The sequence below is a fragment of the Hordeum vulgare genome, chromosome 2H (assembly GCF_904849725.1).
Source record: "Hordeum vulgare subsp. vulgare chromosome 2H, MorexV3_pseudomolecules_assembly, whole genome shotgun sequence".
In the NCBI taxonomy this organism is placed as follows: domain Eukaryota; kingdom Viridiplantae; phylum Streptophyta; class Magnoliopsida; order Poales; family Poaceae; genus Hordeum; species Hordeum vulgare.
This window is the reverse complement of record NC_058519.1, coordinates 662,920,419-662,944,686: the sequence shown is the minus strand read 5'-3', so window position 1 is coordinate 662,944,686 and position 24,268 is coordinate 662,920,419.

Sequence of the window (24,268 nt, the reverse complement as noted above, 5' to 3'; positions counted from 1 at the left end):
CCAGTCTTTGTCGTAGCCCTCTCAACTTTTTAACACATGCTATGTGGGTGAAATGATGATAGCATGCCAACTTTCAACATTTTCAGAGTTCATTTGTAGTGCTTTTCAATTTCAGGGTCAACTAGCTCAAAAAAAATAAGTAAATGCACGAAATATACCAAATGAAGTCATAAATTGTTGAAATTTTGTAATGTGCCTTTGAATGGTGCATTTTGAACACACAAAAAGTATGGAGTTCAAATAAGTTCAAAAAAAATGAAATCCCTTTGTAAGAGATGAGTTCTCGTTCGAAACCCTGCTACTTCGAGAGAGATTGTCAGTTTTTTACACGAAGTGCATCAAGTCTTTGTCGTAGCCCTCTCAACTTTTTAACACATGCTATGTGGGTGAAATGATGATAGCATGCCAACTTTCAACATTTTCAGAGTTCATTTGTAGTGCTTTTCAATTTCAGGGTCAACTAGCTCAAAAAAAATAAGTAAATGCACGAAATATACCAAATGAAGTCATAAATTGTTGAAATTTTGTAATGTGCCTTTGAATGGTGCATTTTGAACACACAGAAAGTATGGAGTTCAAATAAGTTCAAAAAAAATGAAATCCCTTTGTAAGAGATGAGTTCTCGTTCGAAACCCTGCTACTTCGAGAGAGATTGTCAGTTTTGTACACGAAGTGCATCAAGTCTTTGTCGTAGACCTCTCAACTTTTTAACACATGCTATGTGGGTGAAATGATGATAGCATGCCAACTTTCAACATTTTCAGAGTTCATTTGTAGTGCTTTTCAATTTCAGGGTCAACTAGCCCAAAAAAAATAAGTAAATGCACGAAATATACCAAATGAAGTCAGAAATTGTTGAAATTTTGTGATGTGCCTTTGAATGGTGCATTTTGAACACACAAAAAGTATGGAGTTCAAATAAGTTCAAAAAAAATGAAATCCCTTTGTAAGAGATGAGTTCTCGTTCGAAACCCTGCTACTTCGAGAGAGATTGTCAGTTTTGTACACGAAGTGCATCCAGTCTTTGTCGTAGCCCTCTCAACTTTTTAACACATGCTATGTGGTTGAAATGATGATAGCATGCCAACTTTCAACATTTTCAGAGTTCATTTGTAGTGCTTTTCAATTTCAGGGTCAACTAGCTCAAAAAAATAAGTAAATGCACGAAATATACCAAATGAAGTCAGAAATTGTTGAAATTTTGTAATGTGCCTTTGAATGGTGCATTTTGAACACACAAAAAGTATGGAGTTCAAATAAGTTCAAAAAAAATGAAATCCCTTTGTAAGAGATGAGTTCTCGTTCGAAACCCTCCTACTTCGAGAGAGATTGTCAGTTTTGTACATGAAGTGCATCCAGTCTTTGTCGTAGCCCTCTCAAGTTTTTAACACATGCTATGTGGGTGAAATGATGATAGCATGCCAACTTTCAACATTTTCAGAGTTCATTTGTAGTGATTTTCAGTTTCAGGGTCAACTAGCTCAAAAAAATAAGTAAATGCACGAAATATAACAAATGAAGTCAGAAATTGTTGAAATTTGGTGATGTGCCTTTGAATTTTGCATTTTGAACACACAAAAAGTATGGAGTTCAAATAAGTTCAAAAAAAATGAAATCCCTTTGTAAGAGATGAGTTCTCGTTCGAAACCCTCCTACTTCGAGAGAGATTGTCAGTTTTGTACATGAAGTGCAGCCAGTCTTTCTCGTAGCCCTCTCAAGTTTTTAACACATGCTATGTGGGTGAAATGATGATAGCATGACAACTTTCAACATTTTCAGAGTTCATTTGTAGTGCTTTTCAATTTCAGGGTCAACTAGCTCAAAAAATAAGTAAATGCACGAAATATAACAAATGAAGTCAGAAATTGTTGAAATTTTGTGTTGTGCCTCTGAATGGTGCATTTTGAACACACAAAAAGTATGGAGTTCAAATAAGTTTAAAAAAATGAAATCCCTTTGTAAGAGATGAGTTCTCGTTCGAAACCCTGCTACTTCGAGAGAGATTGTCAGTTTTGTACACGAACTGCATCCAGTCTTTGTCGTAGCCCTCTCAAATTTTGAACACATGCTATGTGGGTGAAATGATGATAGCATGCCAACTTTCAACATTTTCAGAGTTCATTTGTAGTGCTTTTCAATTTCAGGGTCAACTAGCTCAAAAAAAATAAGTAATTGCACGAAATATACCAAATGAAGTCAGAAATTGTTGAAATTTTGTGATGTGCCTCTGAATGGTGCATTTTGAACACACAAAAAGTATGGAGTTCAAATTAGTTCAAAAAAAAATGAAATCCCTTTGTAAGAGATGAGTTCTCGTTCGAAACCCTCCTACTTCGAGAGAGATTGTCAGTTTTGTACACGAAGTGCATCCAGTCTTTGTCATAGCCCTCTCAACTTTTTAACACATGCTATGTGGGTGAAATGATGATAGCATGCCAACTTTCAACATTTTCAGAGTTCAATTGTAGTGCTTTTCAATTTCAGGGTCAACTAGCTCAAAAAAAATAAGTAAATGCACGAAATATAACAAATGAAGTCAGAAATTGTTGAAATTTTGTGATGTGCCTTTGAATGGTGCATTTTGAACACACAAAAACTATGGAGTTCAAATAAGTTAAAAAAAATGAAATCCCTTTGTAAGAGATGAGTTCTCGTTCGAAACCCTCCTACTTCGAGAGAGATTGTCGGTTTTGTACATGAAGTGCAGCCAGTCTTTCTCGTAGCCCTCTCAAGTTTTTAACACATGCTATGTGGGTGAAATGATGATAGCATGACAACTTTCAACATTTTCAGAGTTCATTTGTAGTGCTTTTCAATTTCAGGGTCAACTAGCTCAAAAAATAAGTAAATGCACGAAATATAACAAATGAAGTCAGAAATTGTTGAAATTTTGTGTTGTGCCTCTGAATGGTGCATTTTGAACACACAAAAAGTATGGAGTTCAAATAAGTTTAAAAAAATGAAATCCCTTTGTAAGAGATGAGTTCTCGTTCGAAACCCTGCTACTTCGAGAGAGATTGTCAGTTTTGTACACGAACTGCATCCAGTCTTTGTCGTAGCCCTCTCAAATTTTGAACACATGCTATGTGGGTGAAATGATGATAGCATGCCAACTTTCAACATTTTGAGAGTTCATTTGTAGTGCTTTTCAATTTCAGGGTCAACTAGCTCAAAAAAAATAAGTAAATGCACGAAATATACCAAATGAAGTCAGAAATTGTTGAAATTTTGTGATGTGCCTCTGAATGGTGCATTTTGAACACACAAAAAGTATGGAGTTCAAATTAGTTCAAAAAAAATGAAATCCCTTTGTAAGAGATGAGTTCTCGTTCGAAACCCTCCTACTTCGAGAGAGATTGTCAGTTTTGTACACGAAGTGCATCCAGTCTTTGTCATAGCCCTCTCAACTTTTTAACACATGCTATGTGGGTGAAATGATGATAGCATGCCAACTTTCAACATTTTCAGAGTTCATTTGTAGTGCTTTTCAATTTCAGGGTCAACTAGCTCAAAAAAAAATAAGTAAATGCACGAAATATAACAAATGAAGTCAGAAATTGTTGAAATTTTGTGATGTGCCTTTGAATGGTGCATTTTTAACACACAAAAACTATGGAGTTCAAATAAGTTAAAAAAAATGAAATCCCTTTGTAAGAGATGAGTTCTCGTTCGAAAACCTCCTACTTCGAGAGAGATTGTCGGTTTTGTACACGAAGTGCATCCAGTCTTTGTCGTAGCCCTCTCAACTTTTTAACACATGCTATGTGGGTGAAATGATGATAGCATGACAACTTTCAACATTTTCAGAGTTTATTTGTAGTGCTTTTCAATTTCAGGGTCAACTAGCTAAAAAAAATAAGTAAATGCACGAAATATAACAAATGAAGTCAGAAATTGTTGAAATTTTGTGATGTGCCTCTGAATGGTGCATTTTGAACACACAAAAAGTATGGAGTTCAACTAAGTTTAAAAAAAATGAAATCCCTTTGTAAGAGATGAGTTCTCGTTCAAAACCCTCCTACTTCGAGAGAGATTGTCAGTTTTGTACATGAAGTGCAGCCAGTCTTTGTCGTAGCCCTCTCAAGTTTTTAACACATGCTATGTGGGTGAAATGATGATAGCATGACAACTTTCAACATTTTCAGAGTTCATTTGTAGTGCTTTTCAATTTCAGGGTCAACTAGCTCAAAAAATAAGTAAATGCACGAAATATAACAAATGAAGTCAGAAATTGTTGAAAATTTGTGATGTGCCTTTGAATGATGCATTTTGAACACACAAAAAGTATGGAGTTCAAATAAGTTGAAAAAAATGAAATCCCTTTGTAAGAGATGAGTTCTCGTTCGAAACCCTGCTACTTCGAGAGAGATTGTCAGTTTTGTACACGAAGTGCATACAGTCTTTGTTGTAGCCCTATCAACTTTTTAACACATGCTATGTGGGTGAAATGATGATAGCATGCCAACTTTCAACATTTTCAGAGTTCATTTGTAGTGCTTTTCAATTTCAGGGTCAACTAGCTCAAAAAAAATAAGTAAATGCACGAAATATACCAAATGAAGTCATAAATTGTTGAAATTTTGTAATGTGCCTTTGAATGGTGCATTTTGAACACACAAAAAGTATGGAGTTCAAATAAGTTCAAAAAAATGAAATCCCTTTGTAAGAGATGAGTTCTCGTTCGAAACCCTGCTACTTCGAGAGAGATTGTCAGTTTTGTACACGAAGTGCATCCAGTCTTTGTCGTAGCCCTCTCAACTTTTTAACACATGCTATGTGGGTGAAATGATGATAGCATGCCAACTTTCAACATTTTCAGAGTTCATTTGTAGTGCTTTTCAATTTCAGGGTCAACTAGCTCAAAAAAAATAAGTAAATGCACGAAATATACCAAATGAAGTCATAAATTGTTGAAATTTTGTAATGTGCCTTTGAATGGTGCAGTTTGAACACACAAAAAGTATGGAGTTCAAATAAGTTCAAAAAAAAATGAAATCCCTTTGTAAGAGATGAGTTCTCGTTCGAAACCCTGCTACTTCGAGAGAGATTGTCAGTTTTTTACACGAAGTGCATCAAGTCTTTGTCGTAGCCCTCTCAACTTTTTAACACATGCTATGTGGGTGAAATGATGATAGCATGCCAACTTTCAACATTTTCAGAGTTCATTTGTAGTGCTTTTCAATTTCAGGGTCAACTAGCTCAAAAAAAATAAGTAAATGCACGAAATATACCAAATGAAGTCATAAATTGTTGAAATTTTGTAATGTGCCTTTGAATGGTGCATTTTGAACACACAGAAAGTATGGAGTTCAAATAAGTTCAAAAAAAATGAAATCCCTTTGTAAGAGATGAGTTCTCGTTCGAAACCCTGCTACTTCGAGAGAGATTGTCAGTTTTGTACACGAAGTGCATCAAGTCTTTGTCGTAGACCTCTCAACTTTTTAACACATGCTATGTGGGTGAAATGATGATAGCATGCCAACTTTCAACATTTTCAGAGTTCATTTGTAGTGCTTTTCAATTTCAGGGTCAACTAGCTCAAAAAAAATAAGTAAATGCACGAAATATACCAAATGAAGTCAGAAATTGTTGAAATTTTTTCATGTGCCTTTGAATGGTGCATTTTGAACACACAAAAAGTATGGAGTTCAAATAAGTTCAAAAAAAATGAAATCCCTTTGTAAGAGATGAGTTCTCGTTCGAAACCCTGCTACTTCGAGAGAGATTGTCAGTTTTGTACACGAAGTGCATCCAGTCTTTGTCGTAGCCCTCTCAACTTTTTAACACATGCTATGTGGGTGAAATGATGATAGCATGCCAACTTTCAACATTTTCAGAGTTCATTTGTAGTGCTTTTCAATTTCAGGGTCAACTAGCTCAAAAAAATAAGTAAATGCACGAAATATACCAAATGAAGTCAGAAATTGTTGAAATTTTGTAATGTGCCTTTGAATGGTGCATTTTGAACACACAAAAAGTATGGAGTTCAAATAAGTTCAAAAAAAATGAAATCCCTTTGTAAGAGATGAGTTCTCGTTCGAAACCCTCCTACTTCGAGAGAGATTGTCAGTTTTGTACATGAAGTGCATCCAGTCTTTGTCGTAGCCCTCTCAAGTTTTTAACACATGCTATGTGGGTGAAATGATGATAGCATGCCAACTTTCAACATTTTCAGAGTTCATTTGTAGTGATTTTCAGTTTCAGGGTCAACTAGCTCAAAAAAATAAGTAAATGCACGAAATATAACAAATGAAGTCAGAAATTGTTGAAATTTGGTGATGTGCCTTTGAATTTTGCATTTTGAACACACAAAAAGTATGGAGTTCAAATAAGTTTAAAAAAAATGAAATCCCTTTGTAAGAGATGAGTTCTCGTTCGAAACCCTCCTACTTCGAGAGAGATTGTCAGTTTTCTACATGAAGTGCAGCCAGTCTTTCTCGTAGCCCTCTCAAGTTTTTAACACATGCTATGTGGGTGAAATGATGATAGCATGACAACTTTCAACATTTTCAGAGTTCATTTGTAGTGCTTTTCAATTTCAGGGTCAACTAGCTCAAAAAATAAGTAAATGCACGAAATATAACAAATGAAGTCAGAAATTGTTGAAATTTTGTGTTGTGCCTCTGAATGGTGCATTTTGAACACACAAAAAGTATGGAGTTCAAATAAGTTTAAAAAAATGAAATCCCTTTGTAAGAGATGAGTTCTCGTTCGAAACCCTGCTACTTCGAGAGAGATTGTCAGTTTTGTACACGAACTGCATCCAGTCTTTGTCGTAGCCCTCTCAAATTTTGAACACATGCTATGTGGGTGAAATGATGATAGCATGCCAACTTTCAACATTTTCAGAGTTCATTTGTAGTGCTTTTCAATTTCAGGGTCAACTAGCTCAAAAAAAATAAGTAAATGCACGAAATATACCAAATGAAGTCAGAAATTGTTGAAATTTTGTGATGTGCCTCTGAATGGTGCATTTTGAACACACAAAAAGTATGGAGTTCAAATTAGTTCAAAAAAAATGAAATCCCTTTGTAAGAGATGAGTTCTCGTTCGAAACCCTCCTACTTCGAGAGAGATTGTCAGTTTTGTACACGAAGTGCATCCAGTCTTTGTCATAGCCCTCTCAACTTTTTAACACATGCTATGTGGGTGAAATGATGATAGCATGCCAACTTTCAACATTTTCAGAGTTCATTTGTAGTGCTTTTCAATTTCAGGGTCAACTAGCTAAAAAAATAAGTAAATGCACGAAATATAACAAATGAAGTCAGAAATTGTTGAAATTTTGTGATGTGCCTCTGAATGGTGCATTTTGAACACACAAAAAGTATGGAGTTCAACTAAGTTTAAAAAAAATGAAATCCCTTTGTAAGAGATGAGTTCTCGTTCGAAACCCTGCTACTTCGAGAGAGATTGTCAGTTTTGTACACGAAGTGCATCCAGTCTTTGTCGTAGCCCTCTCAACTTTTTAACACATGCTATGTGGGTGAAATGATGATAGCATGCCAACTTTCAACATTTTCAGAGTTCATTTGTAGTGCTTTTCAATTTCAGGGTCAACTAGCTCAAAAAAATAAGTAAATGCACGAAATATACCAAATGAAGTCAGAAATTGTTGAAATTTTGTAATGTGCCTTTGAATGGTGCATTTTGAACACACAAAAAGTATGGAGTTCAAATAAGTTCAAAAAAAATGAAATCCCTTTGTAAGAGATGAGTTCTCGTTCGAAACCCTCCTACTTCGAGAGAGATTGTCAGTTTTGTACATGAAGTGCATCCAGTCTTTGTCGTAGCCCTCTCAAGTTTTTAACACATGCTATGTGGGTGAAATGATGATAGCATGCCAACTTTCAACATTTTCAGAGTTCATTTGTAGTGATTTTCAGTTTCAGGGTCAACTAGTTAAAAAAAATAAGTAAATGCACGAAATATAACAAATGAAGTCAGAAATTGTTGAAATTTTGTGATGGGCCTCTGAATGGTGCATTTTGAACACACAAAAAGTATGGAGTTCAAATAAGTTTAAAAAAATGAAATCCCTTTGTAAGAGATGAGTTCTCGTTCGAAACCCTGCTACTTCGAGAGAGATTGTCAGTTTTGTACACGAACTACATCCAGTCTTTGTCGTAGCCCTCTCAAATTTTTAACACATGCTATGTGGGTGAAATGATGATAGCATGCCAACTTTCAACATTTTTAGAGTTCATTTGTAGTGCTTTTCAATTTCAGGGTCAACTAGCTCAAAAAAAATAAGTAAATGCACGAAATATACCAAATGAAGTCAGAAATTGTTGAAATTTTGTGATGTGCCTCTGAATGGTGCATTTTGAACACATAAAAAGTATGGAGTTCAAATTAGTTCAAAAAAAATGAAATCCCTTTGTAAGAGATGAGTTCTCGTTCGAAACCCTCCTACTTCGAGAGAGATTGTCAATTTTGTACACGAAGTGCATCCAGTCTTTGTCGTAGCCCTCTCAACTTTTTAACACATGCTATGTGGGTGAAATGATGATAGCATGCCAACTTTCAACATTTTCAGAGTTCATTTGTAGTGCTTTTCAATTTCAGGGTCAACTAGCTCAAAAAAAAAATAAGTAAATGCACGAAATATAACAAATGAAGTCAGAAATTGTTGAAATTTTGTGATGTGCCTTTGAATGGTGCATTTTGAACACACAAAAAGTATGGAGTTCAAATAAGTTAAAAAAAATGAAATCCCTTTGTAAGAGATGAGTTCTCGTTCGAAAACCTCCTACTTCGAGAGAGATTGTCGGTTTTGTACACGAAGTGCATCCAGTCTTTGTCGTAGCCCTCTCAACTTTTTAACACATGCTATGTGGGTGAAATGATGATAGCATGACAACTTTCAACATTTTCAGAGTTCATTTGTAGTGCTTTTCAATTTCAGGGTCAACTAGCTAAAAAAAATAAGTAAATGCACGAAATATAACAAATGAAGTCAGAAATTGTTGAAATTTTGTGATGTGCCTCTGAATGGTGCATTTTGAACACACAAAAAGTATGGAGTTCAACTAAGTTTAAAAAAAATGAAATCCCTTTGTAAGAGATGAGTTCTCGTTCGAAACCCTCCTACTTCGAGAGAGATTGTCAGTTTTGTACATGAAGTGCAGCCAGTCTTTGTCGTAGCCCTCTCAAGTTTTTAACACATGCTATGTGGGTGAAATGATGATAGCATGACAACTTTCAACATTTTCAGAGTTCATTTGTAGTGCTTTTCAATTTCAGGGTCAACTAGCTCAAAAAATAAGTAAATGCACGAAATATAACAAATGAAGTCAGAAATTGTTGAAATTTTGTGATATGCCTCTGAATGGTGCATTTTGAACACACAAAAAGTATGGAGTTCAAATAAGTTTAAAAAAATGAAATCCCTTTGTAAGAGATGAGTTCTCGTTCGAAACCCTGCTACTTCGAGAGAGATTGTCAGTTTTGTACACGAACTGCATCCAGTCTTTGTCGTAGCCCTCTCAAATTTTTAACACATGCTATGTGGGTGAAATGATGATAGCATGCCAACTTTCAACATTTTCAGAGTTCATTTGTAGTGCTTTTCAATTTCAGGGTCAACTAGCTCAAAAAAAATAAGTAAATGCACGAAATATACCAAATGAAGTCAGAAATTGTTGAAATTTTGTGATGTGCCTCTGAATGGTGCATTTTGAACACACAAAAAGTATGGAGTTCAAATTAGTTCAAAAAAAATGAAATCCCTTTGTAAGAGATGAGTTCTCGTTCGAAACCCTCCTACTTCGAGAGAGATTGTCAGTTTTGTACACGAAGTGCATCCAGTCTTTGTCGTAGCCCTCTCAACTTTTTAACACATGCTATGTGGGTGAAATGATGATAGCATGCCAACTTTCAACATTTTCAGAGTTCATTTGTAGTGCTTTTCAATTTCAGGGTCAACTAGCTCAAAAAAAATAAGTAAATGCACGAAATATAACAAATGAAGTCAGAAATTGTTGAAATTTTGTGATGTGCCTTTGAATGGTGCATTTTGAACACACAAAAAGTATGGAGTTCAAATAAGTTCAAAAAAATGAAATCCCTTTGTAAGAGATGAGTTCTCGTTCGAAAACCTCCTACTTCGAGAGAGATTGTCGGTTTTGTACACGAAGTGCATCCAGTCTTTGTCGTAGCCCTCTCAACTTTTTAACACATGCTATGTGGGTGAAATGATGATAGCATGACAACTTTCAACATTTTCAGAGTTCATTTGTAGTGCTTTTCAATTTCAGGGTCAACTAGCTAAAAAAATAAGTAAATGCACGAAATATAACAGATGAAGTGAGAAATTGTTGAAATTTTGTGATGTGCCTCTGAATGGTGCATTTTGAACACACAAAAAGTATGGAGTTCAACTAAGTTTAAAAAAAAATGAAATCCCTTTGTAAGAGATGAGTTCTCGTTCGAAACCCTGCTACTTCGAGAGAGATTGTCAGTTTTGTACACGAACTGCATCCAGTCTTTGTCGTAGCCCTCTCAACCTTTTAACACATGCTATGTGGATGAAATGATGATAGCACGACGACTTTCAACATTTTCAGAGTTCATTTGTAGTGCTTTTCAATTTCAGGGTCAACTAGCTCAAAAAAATAAGTAAATGCACGAAATATAACAAATGAAGTCAGAAATTGTTGAAAATTTGTGATGTGCCTCTGAATGATGCATTTTGAACACACAAAAAGTATGGAGTTCAAATAAGTTGAAAAAAATGAAATCCCTTTGTAAGAGATGAGTTCTCGTTCGAAACCCTGCTACTTCGAGAGAGATTGTCAGTTTTGTACACGAAGTGCATACAGTCTTTGTGGTAGCCCTATCAACTTTTTAACACATGCTATGTGGGTGAAATGATGATAGCATGCCAACTTTCAACATTTTCAGAGTTCATTTGTAGTGCTTTTCAATTTCAGGGTCAACTAGCTCAAAAAAAATAAGTAAATGCACGAAATATACCAAATGAAGTCATAAATTGTTGAAATTTTGTAATGTGCCTTTGAATGGTGCATTTTGAACACACAAAAAGTATGGAGTTCAAATAAGTTCAAAAAAATGAAATCCCTTTGTAAGAGATGAGTTCTCGTTCGAAACCCTGCTACTTCGAGAGAGATTGTCAGTTTTGTACACGAAGTGCATCAAGTCTTTGTCGTAGCCCTCTCAACTTTTTAACACATGCTATTTGGGTGAAATGATGATAGCATGCCAACTTTCAACATTTTCAGAGTTCATTTGTAGTGCTTTTCAATTTCAGGGTCAACTAGCTCAAAAAAAATGAGTAAATGCACGAAATATACCAAATGAAGTCATAAATTGTTTAAATTTTGTAATGTGCCTTTGAATGGTGCATTTTGAACACACAAAAAGTATGGAGTTCAAATAAGTTCAAAAAAAATGAAATCCCTTTGTAAGAGATGAGTTCTCGTTCGAAACCCTGCTACTTCGAGAGAGATTGTCAGTTTTGTACACGAAGTGCATCAAGTCTTTGTCGTAGCCCTCTCAACTTTTTAACACATGCTATGTGGGTGAAATGATGATAGCATGCCAACTTTCAACATTTTCAGAGTTCATTTGTAGTGCTTTTCAATTTCAGGGTCAACTAGCTCAAAAAAAATAAGTAAATGCACGAAATATAACAGATGAAGTCAGAAATTGTTGAAATTCTGTGATGTGCCTCTGAATGGTGCATTTTGAACACACAAAAAGTATGGAGTTCAAATAAGTTCAAAAAAAATGAAATCCCTTTGTAAGAGATGAGTTCTCGTTCGAAACCCTGCTACTTCGAGAGAGATTGTCAGTTTTGTACACGAAGTGCATCTAGTCTTTGTCGTAGCCCTCTCAACCTTTTAACACATGCTATATGGGTGAAATTATGATAGCATGCCAACTTTCAACATTTTCAGAGTTCATTTGTAGTGCTTTTCAATTTCAGGGTCAACTAGCTCAAAAAAATAAGTAAATGCACGAAATATACCAAATGAAGTCAGAAATTTTTGAAATTTTGTGATGTGCCTTTGAATGGTGCATTTTGAACACACAAAAAGTATGGAGTTCAAATAAGTTCAAAAAAAATGAAATCCCTTTGTAAGAGATGAGTTCTCGTTCGAAACCCTGCTACTTCGAGAGAGATTGTCAGTTTTGTACACGAAGTGCATCCAGTCTTTGTTGTAGCCCTCTCAACTTTTTAACACATGCTATGTGGGTGAAATGATGATAGCATGACGACTTTCAACATTTTCAGAGTTCATTTGTAGTGCTTTTCAATTTCAGGGTCAACTAGCTCAAAAAAATAAGTAAATGCACGAAATATAACAAATGAAGTGAGAAATTGTTGACAATTTGTGATGTGCCTCTGAATGGTGCATTTTGAACACACAAAAACTATGGAGTTCAAATAAGTTGAAAAAAATGAAATCCCTTTGTAAGAGATGAGTTCTCGTTCGAAACCCTGCTACTTCGAGAGAGATTGTCAGTTTTGTACACGAAGTGCATCAAGTCTTTGTCGTAGCCCTCCCAACTTTTTAACACATGCTATTTGGGTGAAATGATGATAGCATGCCAACTTTCAACATTTTCAGAGTTCATTTGTAGTGCTTTTCAATTTCAGGGTCAACTAGCTCAAAAAAAATGAGTAAATGCACGAAATATACCAAATGAAGTCATAAATTGTTTAAATTTTGTAATGTGCCTTTGAATGGTGCATTTTGAACACACAAAAAGTATGGAGTTCAAATAAGTTCAAAAAAAATGAAATCCCTTTGTAAGAGATGAGTTCTCGTTCGAAACCCTGCTACTTCGAGAGAGATTGTCAGTTTTGTACACGAAGTGCATCAAGTCTTTGTCGTAGCCCTCTCAACTTTTTAACACATGCTATGTGGGTGAAATGATGATAGCATGCCAACTTTCAACATTTTCAGAGTTCATTTGTAGTGCTTTTCAATTTCAGGGTCAACTAGCTCAAAAAAATAAGTAAATGCACGAAATATAACAAATGAAGTCAGAAATTGTTGAAATTCTGTGATGTGCCTTTGAATGGTGCATTTTGAACACACAAAAAGTATGGAGTTCAAATAAGTTCAAAAAAAATGAAATCCCTTTGTAAGAGATGAGTTCTCGTTCGAAACCCTGCTACTTCGAGAGAGATTGTCAGTTTTGTACACGAAGTGCATCTAGTCTTTGTCGTAGCCCTCTCAACTTTTTAACACATGCTATATGGGTGAAATTATGATAGCATGCCAACTTTCAACATTTTCAGAGTTCATTTGTAGTGCTTTTCAATTTCAGGGTCAACTAGCTCAAAAAAATAAGTAAATGCACGAAATATACCAAATGAAGTCAGAAATTTTTGAAATTTTGTGATGTGCCTTTGAATGGTGCATTTTGAACAAACAAAAAGTATGGAGTTCAAATAAGTTCAAAAAAAATGAAATCCCTTTGTAAGAGATGAGTTCTCGTTCGAAACCCTGCTACTTCGAGAGAGATTGTCAGTTTTGTACACGAAGTGCATCCAGTCTTTGTTGTAGCCCTCTCAACTTTTTAACACATGCTATGTGGGTGAAATGATGATAGCATGACGACTTTCAACATTTTCAGAGTTCATTTGTAGTGCTTTTCAATTTCAGGGTCAACTAGCTCAAAAAAATAAGTAAATGCACGAAATATAACAAATGAAGTGAGAAATTGTTGAAAATTTGTGATGTGCCTCTGAATGGTGCATTTTGAACACACAAAAACTATGGAGTTCAAATAAGTTGAAAAAAATGAAATCCCTTTGTAAGAGATGAGTTCTCGTTCGAAACCCTGCTACTTCGAGAGAGATTGTCAGTTTTGTACACGAAGTGCATACAGTCTTTGTGGTAGCCCTATCAACTTTTTAACACATGCTATGTGGGTGAAATGAAGATAGCATGCCAACTTTCAACATTTTCAGAGTTCATTTGTAGTGCTTTTCAATTTCAGGGTCAACTAGCTCAAAAAAAATAAGTAAATGCACGAAATATACCAAATGAAGTCATAAATTGTTGAAATTTTGTAATGTGCCTTTGAATGGTGCATTTTGAACACACAAAAAGTATGGAGTTCAAATAAGTTCAAAAAAATGAAATCCCTTTGTAAGAGATGAGTTCTCGTTCGAAACCCTGCTACTTCGAGAGAGATTGTCAATTTTGTACACGAAGTGCATCAAGTCTTTGTCGTAGCCCTCTCAACTTTTTAACACATGCTATGTGGGTGAAATGATGATAGCATGCCAACTTTCAACATTTTCAGAGTTCATTTGTAGTGCTTTTCAATTTCAGGGTCAACTAGCTCAAAAAAAATGAGTAAATGCACGAAATATACCAAATGAAGTCATAAATTGTTTAAATTTTGTAATGTGCCTTTGAATGGTGCATTTTGAACACACAAAAAGTATGGAGTTCAAATAAGTTCAAAAAAAATGAAATCCCTTTGTAAGAGATGAGTTCTCGTTCGAAACCCTGCTACTTCGAGAGAGATTGTCAGTTTTGTACACGAAGTGCATCAAGTCTTTGTCGTAGCCCTCTCAACTTTTTAACACATGCTATGTGGGTGAAATGATGATAGCATGCCAACTTTCAACATTTTCAGAGTTCATTTGTAGTGCTTTTCAATTTCAGGGTCAACTAGCTCAAAAAAAATAAGTAAATGCACGAAATATAACAAATGAAGTCAGAAATTGTTGAAATTCTGTGATGTGCCTTTGAATGGTGCATTTTGAACACACAAAAAGTATGGAGTTCAAATAAGTTCAAAAAAAATGAAATCCCTTTGTAAGAGATGAGTTCTCGTTCGAAACCCTGCTACTTCGAGAGAGATTGTCAGTTTTGTACACGAAGTGCATCCAGTCTTTGTCGTAGCCCTCTCAACTTTTTAACACATGCTATATGGGTGAAATGATGATAGCATGCCAACTTTCAACATTTTCAGAGTTCATTTGTAGTGCTTTTCAATTTCAGGGTCAACTAGCTCAAAAAAAATAAGTAAATGCACGAAATATACCAAATGAAGTCAGAAATTTTTGAAATTTTGTGATGTGCCTTTGAATGGTGCATTTTGAACACACAAAAAGTATGGAGTTCAAATAAGTTCAAAAAAAATGAAATCCCTTTGTAAGAGATGAGTTCTCGTTCGAAACCCTGCTACTTCGAGAGAGATTGTCAGTTTTGTACACGAAGTGCATCCAGTCTTTGTTGTAGCCCTCTCAACTTTTTAACACATGCTATGTGGGTGAAATGATGATAGCATGACGACTTTCAACATTTTCAGAGTTCATTTGTAGTACTTTTCAATTTCAGGGTCAACTAGCTCAAAAAAATAAGTAAATGCACGAAATATAACAAATGAAGTGAGAAATTGTTGACAATTTGTGATGTGCCTCTGAATGGAGCATTTTGAACACACAAAAACTATGGAGTTCAAATAAGTTGAAAAAAATGAAATCCCTTTGTAAGAGATGAGTTCTCGTTCGAAACCCTGCTACTTCGAGAGAGATTGTCAGTTTTGTACACGAAGTGCATACAGTTTTTGTCGTAGCCCTATCAACTTTTTAACACATGCTATGTGGGTGAAATGATGATAGCATGCCAACTTGCAACATTTTCAGAGTTCATTTGTAGAGCTTTTCAATTTCAGGGTCAACTAGCTCAAAAAAAATAAGTAAATGCACGAAATATACCAAATGAAGTCATAAATTGTTGAAATTTTGTAATGTGCCTTTGAATGGTGCATTTTGAACACACAACAAGTATGGAGTTCAAATATGTTCAAAAAAAATGAAATCCCTTTGTAAGAGATGAGTTCTCGTTCGAAACCCTGCTACTTCGAGAGAGATTGTCAGTTTTGTACACGAAGTGCATCAAGTCTTTGTCGTAGCCCTCTCAACTTTTTAACACATGCTATGTGGGTGAAATGATGATAGCATGCCAACTTTCAACATTTTCAGAGTTCATTTGTAGTGCTTTTCAATTTCAGGGTCAACTAGCTCAAAAAAAATAAGTAAATGCACGAAATATACCAAATGAAGTCATAAATTGTTGAAATTTTGTAATGTGCCTTTGAATGGTGCATTTTGAACACACAAAAAGTATGGAGTTCAAATAAGTTCAAAAAAATGAAATCCCTTTGTAAGAGATGAGTTCTCGTTCGAAACCCTGCTACTTCGAGAGAGATTGTGAGTTTTGTACACGAAGTGCATCAAGTCTTTGTCGTAGCCCTCTCAACTTTTTAACACATTCTATGTGGGTGAAATGATGATAGCATGCCAACTTTCAACATTTTCAGAGTTCATTTGTAGTGCTTTTCAATTTCAGGGTCAACTAGCTCAAAAAAATAAGTAAATGCACGAAATATACCAAATGAAGTCAGAAATTGTTGAAATTTTGTGATGTGCCTTTGAATGGTGCATTTTGAACACACAAAAAGTATGGAGTTCAAATAAGTTCAAAAAAATGAAATCCCTTTGTAAGAGATGAGTTCTCGTTCGAAACCCTGCTACTTCGAGAGAGATTGTCAGTTTTGTACACGAAGTGCATCCAGTCTTTGTCGTAGCCCTCTCAACTTTTTAACACATGCTATGTGGGTGAAATGATGATAGCATGCCAACTTTCAACATTTTCAGAGTTCATTTGTAGTGCTTTTCAATTTCAGGGTCAACTAGCTCAAAAAAATAAGTAAATGCACGAAATATACGAAATGAAGTCAGAAATTGTTGAAATTTTGTGATGTGCCTTTGAATGGTGCATTTTGAACACACAAAAAGTATGGAGTTCAAATAAGTTCAAAAAAAATGAAATCCCTTTGTAAGAGATGAGTTCTCGTTCGAAACCCTCCTACTTCGAGAGAGATTGTCAGTTTTGTACATGAAGTGCATCCAGTCTTTGTCGTAGCCCTCTCAAGTTTTTAACACATGCTATGTGGGTGAAATGATGATAGCATGCCAACTTTCAACATTTTCAGAGTTCATTTGTAGTGATTTTCAGTTTCAGGGTCAACTAGCTCAAAAAAATAAGTAAATGCACGAAATATAACAAATGAAGTCAGAAATTGTTGAAATTTTGTGATGTGCCTTTGAATGTTGCATTTTGAACACACAAAAAGTATGGAGTTCAAATAAGTTTTAAAAAAATGAAATCCCTTTGTAAGAGATGAGTTCTCGTTCGAAACCCTCCTACTTCGAGAGAGATTGTCAGTTTTGTACATGAAGTGCAGCCAGTCTTTGTCGTAGCCCTCTCAAGTTTTTAACACATGCTATGTGGGTGAAATGATGATAGCTTGACAACTTTCAACATTTTCAGAGTTCATTTGTAGTGCTTTTCAATTTCAGGGTCAACTAGCTCAAAAAAATAAATAAATGCACGAAATATAACAAATGAAGTCAGAAATTGTTGAAATTTTGTGATGTGCCTCTGAATGGTGCATTTTGAACACACAAAAAGTATGGAGTTCAAATAAGTTTAAAAAAATTAAATCCCTTTGTAAGAGATGAGTTCTCGTTCGAAACCCTGCTACTTCGAGAGAGATTGTCAGTTTTGTACACGAACTGCATCCAGTCTTTGTCGTAGCCCTCTCAAATTTTTAACACATGCTATGTGGGTGAAATGATGATAGCATGCCAACTTTCAACATTTTCAGAGTTCATTTGTAGTGCTTTTCAATTTCAGGGTCAACTAGCTCAAAAAAAATAAGTAAATGCACGAAATATACCAAATGAAGTCAGAAATTGTTGAAATTTTGTGATGTGCCTCTGAATGGTGCATTTTGAACACACAAAAAGTATGGAATTCAAATTAGTTCAAAAAAAATGAAATCCCTTTGTAAGATGAAATCCCTTTGTAAGAGATGAGTTCTCGTTCGAAACCCTCCTACTTCGAGAGAGATTGTCAGTTTTGTACACGAAGTGCATCCAGTCTTTGTCGTAGCCCTCTCAACTTTTTAACACATGCTATGTGGGTGAAATGATGATAGCATGCCAACTTTCAACATTTTCAGAGTTCATTTGTAGTGCTTTTCAATTTCAGGGTCAACTAGCTCAAAAAAAATAAGTAAATGCACGAAATATAACAAATGAAGTCAGAAATTGTTGAAATTTTGTGATGTGCCTTTGAATGGTGCATTTTGAACACACAAAAAGTATGGAGTTCAAATAAGTTCAAAAAAATGAAATCCCTTTGTAAGAGATGAGTTCTCGTTCGAAAACCTCCTACTTCGAGAGAGATTGTCGGTTTTGTACACGAAGTGCATCCAGTCTTTGTCGTAGCCCTCTCAACTTTTTAACACATGCTATGTGGGGGAAATGATGATAGCATGACAACTTTCAACATTTTCAGAGTTCATTTGTAGTGCTTTTCAATTTCAGGGTCAACTAGCTAAAAAAAATAAGTAAATGCACGAAATATAACAAATGAAGTCAGAAATTGTTGAAATTTTGTGATGTGCCTCTGAATGGTGCATTTTGAACACACAAAAAGTATGGAGTTCAACTAAGTTTAAAAAAAATGAAATCCCTTTGTAAGAGATGAGTTCTCGTTCGAAACCCTGCTACTTCGAGAGAGATTGTCAGTTTTGTACACGAACTGCATCCAGTCTTTGTCGTAGCCCTCTCACCCTTTTAACACATGCTATGTGGGTGAAATGATGATAGCATGCCAACTTTCAACATTTTCAGAGTTCATTTGTAGTGCTTTTCAATTTCAGGGTCAACTAGCTCAAAAAAAGTATGTAAATGCACGAAATATACCAAATGAAGTCAGAAATTGTTGAAATTTTGTGATGTGCCTATGAATGGTGCATTTTGAACACACAAAAAGCATGGAGTTCAAATAAGTTCAAAAAAATGAAATCCCTTTGGGAGAGATGAGTTCATGTTCGAAACCCTGCTACTTCGAGAGAGATTGTCAGTTTTGTACACGAACTGCATCCAGTCTTTGTCATAGCCCTCTCAACTTTTTAACACATTCTATGTGGGTTAAATGATGATAGCATGCCAACTTTCAACATTTTCAGAGTTCATTTGTAGTGCTTTTCAATTTCAGGGTCAACTAGCTCAAAAAAAATAAGTAAATGCACGAAATATACCAAATGAAGTCAGAAATTGTTGAAATTTTGTGATGTGCCTTTGAATGTTGCATTTTGAACACAAAAAAGTATGGAGTTCAAATTAGTTAAAAAAAATGAAATCCCTTTGTAAGAGATGAGTTCTCGTTCGAAACCCTGCTACTTCGAGAGAGATTGTCAGTTTTGTACACGAACTGCATCCAGTCTTTGTCGTAGCCCTCTCAACTTTTTAACACATGCTATGTGGGTGAAATGATGATAGCATGCCAACTTTCAACATTTTCAAAGTTCATTTGTAGTGCTTTTCAATTTCAGGGTCAACTAGCTAAAAAAATAATAAGTAAATGCACGAAATATAACAAATGAAGTCAGAAATTGTTAAAAGTTTGTGATGTGCCTTTGAATGGTGCATTTTTAACACACAAAAATTATGGAGTTCAAATAAGTTCAAAAAAATGAAATCCCTTTGTAAGAGATGAGTTCTCGTTCGAAACCCTGTTACTTCGAGAGAGATTGTCAGTTTTGTACACGAAGTGCATCCAGTCTTTGTCGTAGCCCTCTCAACTTTTTAACACATGCTATATGGGTGAAATGATGATAGCATGCCAACTTTCAACATTTTCAGAGTTCATTTGTAGTGCTTTTCAATTTCAGGGTCAACTAGCTCAAAAAAAATAAGTAAATGCACGAAATATACCAAATGAAGTCAGAAACTTATGAAATTTTGTGATGTTCCTTTGAATGGTGCATTTTGAACACACAAAAAGTATGGAGTTCAAATAAGTTCAAAAAAATGAAATCCCTTTGTAAGAGATGAGTTCTCGTTCGAAACCCTGCTACTTCGAGAAAGATTGTCAGTTTTGTACACGAAGTGCATCCAGTCTTTGTTGTAGCCCTCTCAACTTTTTAACACATGCTATGTGGGTGAAATGATGATAGCATGACGACTTTCAACATTTTCAGAGTTCATTTGTAGTGCTTTTCAATTTCAGGGTCAACTAGCTCAAAAAAATAAGTAAATGCACGAAATATAACAAATGAAGTGAGAAATTGTTGACAATTTGTGATGTGCCTCTGAATGGTGCATTTTGAACACACAAAAACTATGGAGTTCAAATAAGTTGAAAAAAATGAAATCCCTTTGTAAGAGATGAGTTCTCGTTCGAAACCCTGCTACTTCGAGAGAGATTGTCAGTTTTGTACACGAAGTGCATCAAGTCTTTGTCGTAGCCCTCTCAACTTTTTAACACATGCTATGTGGGTGAAATGATGATAGCATGCCAACTTTCAACATTTTCAGAGTTCATTTGTAGTGCTTTTCAATTTCAGGGTCAACTAGCTCAAAAAAAATAAGTAAATGCACGAAATATACCAAATGAAGTCAGAAATTTTTGAAATTTCGTGATCTGCCTTTGAATGGTGCATTTTGAACACACAAAAAGTATGGAGTTCAAATAAGTTCAAAAAAAATGAAATCCCTTTGTAAGAGATGAGTTCTCGTTCGAAACCCTCCTACTTCGAGAGAGATTGTCAGTTTTGTACACGAAGTGCATCCAGTCTTTGTCGTCGCCCTGTCAACTTTTTAACACATGCTATGTGGGTGAAATTATGATAGCATGACAACTTTCAACATTTTCAGAGTTCATTTGTAGTGCTTTTCAATTTCAGGGTCAACAAGCTCAAAAAAATAAGTAAATGCACGAAATATAACAAATGAAGTCAGAAATTGTTGAAATTTTGTGATGTGCCTCTGAATGGTGCATTTTGAACACACAAAAAGTATGGAGTTCAAATAAGTTTTAAAAAAATGAAATCCCTTTGTAAGAGATGAGTTCTCGTTCGAAACCCTCCTACTTCGAGAGAGATTGTCAGTTTTGTACATGAAGTGCATCCAGTCTTTGTCGTAGCCCTCTCAACTTTTTAACACATGCTACGTGGGTGAAATGATGATAGCATGACAACTTTCAACATTTTCAGAGTTCATTTGTAGTGCTTTTCAATTTCAGGGTCAACTAGCTCAAAAAAATAAGTAAATGCACGAAATATAACAAATGAAGTCAGAAATTGTTGAAAATTTGTGATGTGCCTCTGAATGATGCATTTTGAACACACAAAAAGTATGGAGTTCAAATAAGTTGAAAAAAATGAAATCCCTTTGTAAGAGATGAGTTCTCGTTCGAAACCCTGCTACTTCGAGAGAGATTGTCAGTTTTGTACACGAAGTGCATACAGTCTTTGTGGTCGCCCTATCAACTTTTTAACACATGCTATGTGGGTGAAATGATGATAGCATGCCAACTTTCAACATTTTCAGAGTTCATTTGTAGTGCTTTTCAATTTCAGGGTCAACTAGCTCAAAAAAAATAAGTAAATGCACGAAATATACCAAATGAAGTCATAAATTGTTGAAATTTTGTAATGTGCCTTTGAATGGTGCATTTTGAACACACAAAAAGTATGGAGTTCAAATAAGTTCAAAAAAATGAAATCCCTTTGTAAGAGATGAGTTCTCGTTCGAAACCCTGCTACTTCGAGAGAGATTGTCAGTTTTGTACACGAAGTGCATCAAGTCTTTGTCGTAGCCCTCTCAACTTTTTAACACATGCTATGTGGGTGAAATGATGATAGCATGCCAACTTTCAACATTTTCAGAGTTCATTTGTAGTGCTTTTCAATTTCAGGGTCAACTAGCTCAAAAAAAATAAGTAAATGCACGAAATATAACAAATGAAGTCAGAAATTGTTGAAATTCTGTGATGTGCCTTTGAATGGTGCATTTTGAACACACAAAAAGTATGGAGTTCAAATAAGTTCAAAAAAAATGAAATCCCTTTGTAAGAGATGAGTTCTCGTTCGAAACCCTGCTACTTCGAGAGAGATTGTCAGTTTTGTACACGAAGTGCATCCAGTCTTTGTCGTAGCCCTCTCAACTTTTTAACACATGCTATATGGGTGAAATGATGATAGCATGCCAACTTTCAACATTTTCAGAGTTCATTTGTAGTGCTTTTCAATTTCAGGGTCAACTAGCTCAAAAAAAATAAGTAAATGCACGAAATATACCAAATGAAGTCAGAAATTTTTGAAATTTTGTGATCTGCCTTTGAATGGTGCATTTTGAACACACAAAAAGTATGGAGTTCAAATAAGTTCAAAAAAAATGAAATCCCTTTGTAAGAGATGAGTTCTCGTTCGAAACCCTGCTACTTCGAGAGAGATTGTCAGTTTTGTACACGAAGTGCATCCAGTCTTTGTTGTAGCCCTCTCAACTTTTTAACACATGCTATGTGGGTGAAATGATGATAGCATGACGACTTTCAACATTTTCAGAGTTCATTTGTAGTGCTTTTCTATTTCAGGGTCAACTAGCTCAAAAAAATAAGTAAATGCACGAAATATAACAAATGAAGTGAGAAATTGTTGACAATTTGTGATGTGCCTCTGAATGGTGCATTTTGAACACACAAAAACTATGGAGTTCAAATAAGTTGAAAAAAATGAAATCCCTTTGTAAGAGATGAGTTCTCGTTTGAAACCCTGCTACTTCGAGAGAGATTGTCAGTTTTGTACACGAAGTGCATACAGTCTTTGTCGTAGCCCTATCAACTTTTTAACACATGCTATGTGGGTGAAATGATGATAGCATGCCAACTTTCAACATTTTCAGAGTTCATTTGTAGTGCTTTTCAATTTCAGGGTCAACTAGCTCAAAAAAAATAAGTAAATGCACGAAATATAACAAATGAAGTCATAAATTGTTGAAATTTTGTAATGTGCCTTTGAATGGTGCATTTTGAACACACAACAAGTATGGAGTTCAAATATGTTCAAAAAAATGAAATCCCTTTGTAAGAGATGAGTTCTCGTTCGAAACCCTGCTACTTCGAGAGAGATTGTCAGTTTTGTACACGAAGTGCATCAAGTCTTTGTCGTAGCCCTCTCAACTTTTTAACACATGCTATGTGGGTGAAATGATGATAGCATGCCAACTTTCAACATTTTCAGAGTTCATTTGTAGTGCTTTTCAATTTCAGGGTCAACTAGCTCAAAAAAAATAAGTAAATGCACGAAATATACCAAATGAAGTCATAAATTGTTGAAATTTTGTAATGTGCCTTTGAATGGTGCATTTTGAACACACAAAAAGTATGGAGTTCAAATAAGTTCAAAAAAATGAAATCCCTTTGTAAGAGATGAGTTCTCGTTCGAAACCCTGCTACTTCGAGAGAGATTGTGAGTTTTGTACACGAAGTGCATCAAGTCTTTGTCGTAGCCCTCTCAACTTTTTAACACATTCTATGTGGGTGAAATGATGATAGCATGCCAACTTTCAACATTTTCAGAGTTCATTTGTAGTGCTTTTCAATTTCAGGGTCAACTAGCTCAAAAAAAATAAGTAAATGCACGAAATATACCAAATGAAGTCAGAAATTGTTGAAATTTTGTGATGTGCCTTTGAATGGTGCATTTTGAACACACAAAAAGTATGGAGTTCAAATAAGTTCAAAAAAAATGAAATCCCTTTGTAAGAGATGAGTTCTCGTTCGAAACCCTCCTACTTCGAGAGAGCTGTCAGTTTTGTACATGAAGTGCATCCAGTCTTTGTCGTAGCCCTCTCAAGTTTTTAACACATGCTATGTGGGTGAAATGATGATAGCATGCCAATTTTCAACATTTTCAGAGTTCATTTGTAGTGATTTTCAGTTTCAGGGTCAACTAGCTCAAAAAAATAAGTAAATGCACGAAATATAACAAATGAAGTCAGAAATTGTTGAAATTTTGTGATGTGCCTTTGAATGTTGCATTTTGAACACACAAAAAGTATGGAGTTCAAATAAGTTTAAAAAAAATGAAATCCCTTTGTTAGAGATGAGTTCTCGTTCGAAACCCTCCTACTTCGAGAGAGATTGTCAGTTTTGTACATGAAGTGCAGCCAGTCTTTGTCGTAGCCCTCTCAAGTTTTTAACACATGCTATGTGGGTGAAATGATGATAGCATGACAACTTTCAACATTTTCAGAGTTCATTTGTAGTGCTTTTCAATTTCAGGGTCAACTAGCTCAAAAAAATAAGTAAATGCACGAAATATAACAAATGAAGTCAGAAATTGTTGAAATTTTGTGATGTGCCTCTGAATGGTGCATTTTGAACACACAAAAAGTATGGAGTTTAAATAAGTT